Below are 5,193 nucleotides of genomic sequence, written 5' to 3'. Positions count from 1 at the left end.
GAAGCTGGGAGTTGGAACTCCCAGAGGAAAACATAGATTGGGTTGCAGACGGTGGTCTGGACCCGGAGGAGTCGGAGAATCGGTCGCAGGATATTGGGACTGGGTGCTGGCTTAGTCTAGGAGGACGGTCGGCAGCTGTAGTCCAATAGCCAGTCTGGGGCCGAAAGTACGTCGGGGTACTGGACCCTAGGTCGGGGAGGAGCTTCAAGCAACCTGGCAATTAACCTGCGGAGGACAGGGCCTTTATGGACTGTTCCCACGAAGCTCAGAGATCGGAGGCACTAGCACAACGAGGGGGATAGAGCTTTCCATACAAAGTAGCCCACTGAAATCCAAAGTGAGAACTCCGGAGAGCAAGCTCCTCTGCTATCCATAGTAGGGAGCGGGGCCCAGACAGCTCCAAGCTTACGGGCCATCTGAACACTTTCAAATTCTGTGCACGGAGGCAGGCTACAGACCACCAGGCAGTGCTGCAGGGGACGGAAGCCGGACGAGCTCCCCCCAAGAGGGCAGTGGCACCCAGAGACTTGGTTTACTACGTTGTCAGTGTCTACTTTCCTTCTGAGTGAGTACCCGATTAACCCCTGCTACCAGCGAGCCTGTGCTCCCCCTGCAATCCATCCCACCATCCAGGGTTCTGGGGCCTTTCCCTACCCATGGAGGGTAACATCATCTGGCTGCCCCACTCCATCGCCCCGGGTACTCCCAACGGCAGCGGCGGTACTCCCAATTACCGTCCACCACGGGTGGCGTCATGAACTATCTAACTCCCCTTTAAGTGACCCCCCCCCAATACGTTTCGGAGTGACCCTGAGCCCCCCGGTCCGGAGACCCTCGAGCCACGTGTAGCGACACCCGGATCCAAGCGGTTCGACCGCTACTGGGGTGGGACTCGATTGAGACAACTTATCCCATAAAATCCAAATAAATACACTGAAATGTGTGGGTGTGACGTGAAAATTTTTTAAAATTTATGGTACTTTTTCGAGACGCTGTATGTTGTCTTTCCTTGGAATGCGTCATGAATGTCTCAGATAGTAATACCTCTGAGTTTAATTTTCATGATACAGTCTGACAATGTGGCCTCAGAAAAAGTTGAGATCTAGGCAATCTACATAGACTGCTACTATGCTACAGTTCTTATCCATATGCATTAAAAATAAAGTAAAATCCAGATAATTCAGCTTCAACGGGACTATTCCTGTCTTCCGTGCAGATGCAGGGTATTTTATATCCCTGGCTACAATGGCGGTGCAGCACCAGTATGTACATTTGTGCCTATGTCACCTTTAGTCTTTGCCCCACTGTGTGTCGACCTCAGCAGGTCGGGGTCCTGGAAGGGGAGCAGGTGAGATTTACTGTCTGGATCCATTCATCACAAGTCATTATTACATTTCTGGCAATCAGGGATGGAAATCTATTTGTCGTATCAGATAATAAACTATTTTTTTTTTTACTTCAAGCATGTCTAAAGTATTGCATCAATGGAAGAGGTCAGAGAAGTCCATACGCCTCCAAGGTATTAGAACATATGTGATTGCAAAATCTACTTATGCCACCTCAGAAGCCATAAATTGAGACTATGCGGATCTCAATGTGATAAAGATCCATGTATGATAAGAATCTATCAATAAATGGGCTTTTATTACTCAGCTTTCAGATTTAGGACCGCAATATACAGTGAGACTTCTTTGACCCATTGGCAATGTTTGTGTATCAGGTAAGGACTCGTATAACCTCAGATGTCCACCGTACAGCAATCTATGTAATGATTGACCATTGTCTTAATTGCTTTGTTATATAGTATAATATGAAAACGCACTGTCCAAAATGCAACAAATACGCGGGGAAAACGCATGATTTTTTTGTCACGGTGTTTACATTTGTCAAAAGTCTGCCAGAGAGTGCAGCGTGCGCATATACCCTAAAAATAATTTTGAAACTATAGTGAGGCTTTCAAATGGCCTCTGTCCTCTCAGAATAACTATACACATCCAGTACAGACACTGGGGGCAGATCATTACCTGATATTATGTAATGTGTGAAGGTGGAGAGAGAAGAGAATTCACCAGTCTCCAAATGGTAAAGTATATTGGAGCGGTAATGCTGCACACCACCACATACTGACTCTTATAGGGGATTCCCAGATAGATGGAGGCAGAGGGGGATTCATGTTAGTAGATGTTTCCATGTGAAGATGCTGGATAACATTTTGCTTCACTTTGAATATTATTTGGCTGATGGACTCGGTGGTTTTCATAGGACAAGGAATGTCCGTGTGTAAGAAAAACTGCGACTGACTGTAAATAACAGATTCCATTATTATCTACAATCAGGGCCGTATTTACCATTAGGCACCCGTGGTCCGGTGCCTAGGGCGGCAGATTGTGAGGGGCGGCACCTTCTGGCAGCAAAAAAAAAAAAAATTTTTTTTTTTTTTTTTTTTTTTACATTTTTTTTTTTTTTGTGGCCGCCGAGCACAGGGAGCTGATTGACCCCGGAACTGCCGGCGCCTGCACTTCCGGGGTCACAGGCGCACGCCAATCAGCTCCTTCCTCTGTGCTGCGTCCACTGCTGTGTGGACGTCACATGCAGAGCTCACAGCAGGACGCCGTGGAGGACGCCGTGATGGAAGCCGGTGTCAGAAGAGGATACTCACGTGAGCCAGGAAGATGGCGGCGGGCACTGGAGCAGGTAAGTGGATTCATAAGGAGCGTGGGAGTGTCTCTAATGCAGACCAGAGATCTGCGCATGCGGGGGGGGGAGGCGGCAAAGGCAGATACTGGAGGGAGGCAGAGGCTGAGACTGGGGGGAGGCTGGAGGGAGGCAGAGGCTGAGACTGGGGGGAGGCTGGAGGAAGGCAGAGGCTGAGACTGGGGGGAGGCTGGAGGGAGGCAGAGGCTGAGACTGGAGAGAGGCAGAGGCGGAGACTGGGGGGAGGCTGGAGAGAGGCAGAGGCTGAGACTGGAGGGAGGCAGAGGCTGAGACTGTGGGGAGGCTGGAGGGAGGCAGAGGCTGAGACTGGGGGAGGCTGGAGGGAGGCAGAGGCAGAGACTGGGGGAGGCTGGAGGGAGGCAGAGGCTGAGACTGAGGGAGGCAGAGGCTGAGACTGTGGGGAGGCTGGAGGGAGGCAGAGGCTGAGACTGGGGGAGGCTGGAGGGAGGCAGAGGCAGAGACTGGGGGGAGGCTGGAGGGAGGCAGAGGCAGAGACTGGGGGGAGGCTGGAGGGAGGCAGAGGCTGAGACTGGGGGGAGGCTGGAGAGAGGCAGAGGCTGAGACTGGGGGAGGCTGGAGGGAGGCAGAGGCTGAGACTGGGGGGAGGCTGGAGGGAGGCAGAGGCAGAGACTGGGGGGAGGCTGGAGGGAGGCAGAGGCAGAGACTGGGGGGAGGCTGGAGGGAGGCAGAGGCAGAGACTGGGGGGAGGCTGGAGGGAGGCAGAGGCTGAGACTGGGGGGAGGCTGGAGGGAGGCAGAGGCAGAGACTGGGGGGAGGCTGGAGGGAGGCAGAGGCAGAGACTGGAGGGAGGCAGAGGCTGAGACTGGAGGGAGGCAGAGGCTGAGACTGGGGGGAGGCTGGAGGGAGGCAGAGGCTGAGACTGGAGAGAGGCAGAGGCTGAGACTGGGGGGAGGTTGGAGGGAGGCAGAGGCTGAGACTGGAGGGAGGCAGAGGCTGAGACTGTGGGGAGGCTGGAGGGAGGCAGAGGCTGAGACTGGAGAGAGGCAGAGGCTGAGACTGGGGGAGGCTGGAGGGAGGCAGAGGCTGAGACTGGAGAGAGGCAGAGGCTGAGACTGGGGGGAGGTTGGAGGGAGGCAGAGGCTGAGACTGGAGGGAGGCAGAGGCTGAGACTGTGGGGAGGCTGGAGGGAGGCAGAGGCTGAGACTGGGGGAGGCTGGAGGGAGGCAGAGGCAGAGACTGGGGGGAGGCTGGAGGGAGGCAGAGGCAGAGACTGGGAAGAGGCTGGAGGGAGGCAGAGGCTGAGACTGGGGGAGGCTGGAGAGAGGCAGAGGCTGAGACTGGGGGGAGGCTGGAGGGAGGCAGAGGCAGAGACTGGGGGGAGGCTGGAGGGAGGCAGAGGCAGAGACTGGGGGGAGGCTGGAGGGAGGCAGAGGCAGAGACTGGGGGGAGGCTGGAGGGAGGCAGAGGCAGAGACTGGGGGGAGGCTGGAGGGAGGCAGAGGCTGAGACTGGGGGGAGGTTGGAGGGAGGCAGAGGCTGAGACTGGAGGGAGGCAGTGGCTGAGACTGTGGGGAGGCTGGAGGGAGGCAGAGGCTGAGACTGGGGGAGGCTGGAGGGAGGCAGAGGCAGAGACTGGGGGGAGGCTGGAGGGAGGCAGAGGCAGAGACTGGGGGGAGGCTGGAGGGAGGCAGAGGCTGAGACTGGGGGGAGGCTGGAGAGAGGCAGAGGCTGAGACTGGGGGGAGGCTGGAGGGAGGCAGAGGCAGAGACTGGGGGGAGGCTGGAGGGAGGCAGAGGCAGAGACTGGGGGGGAGGCTGGAGGGAGGCAGAGGCAGAGACTGGGGGGAGGCTGGAGGGAGGCAGAGTCAGAGACTGGGGGGAGGCTGGAGGGAGGCAGAGGCAGAGACTGGGGGAGGCTGGAGGGAGGCAGAGGCTGAGACTGGAGGGAGGCTGAGACTGGGGGGAGGCTGGAGGGAGACTGAGGCTGAGACTGGGGGGAGGCTGTAGGGAGGCTGAGGCTGAGACTGGAGGGAGGCTGAGGCTGAGACTGGGGGGAGGCTGGAGGGAGGCAGAGGCAGAGACTGGGGAGAGGCTGGAGGGAGGCAGAGGCAGAGACTGGGGGGAGGCTGGAGGGAGGCTGAGGCTGAGACTGGAGGGAGGCTGAGGCTGAGACTTGAGGGAGGCAGAGGCTGAGACTGGAGGGAGGCTGAGACTGGGGGGAGGCTGGAGGGAGACTGAGGCTGAGACTGGGGGGAGGCTGGAGGGAGGCTGAGGCTGAGACTGGAGGGAGGCTGAGGCTGAGACTGGGGGGAGGCTGGAGGGAGGCAGAGGCAGAGACTGGGGGGAGGCTGGAGGGAGGCAGAGGCAGAGACTGGGGGGAGGCTGGAGGGAGGCTGAGGCTGAGACTGGAGGGAGGCTGAGACTGAGACTTGAGGGAGGCTGAGGCTGAGACTTGAGGGAGGCTGAGGCTGAGACTGGAGGGAGGCTGGAGGGAGGCTGAGGCGGAGACTGGGGCAGGC

The sequence above is a fragment of the Anomaloglossus baeobatrachus genome, chromosome 5 (assembly GCF_048569485.1).
Source record: "Anomaloglossus baeobatrachus isolate aAnoBae1 chromosome 5, aAnoBae1.hap1, whole genome shotgun sequence".
Classification (NCBI taxonomy): Eukaryota; Metazoa; Chordata; class Amphibia; order Anura; family Aromobatidae; genus Anomaloglossus; species Anomaloglossus baeobatrachus.
The sequence above is the reverse complement of the archived record's forward strand: the minus strand, read 5'-3'. Positions refer to the sequence as shown.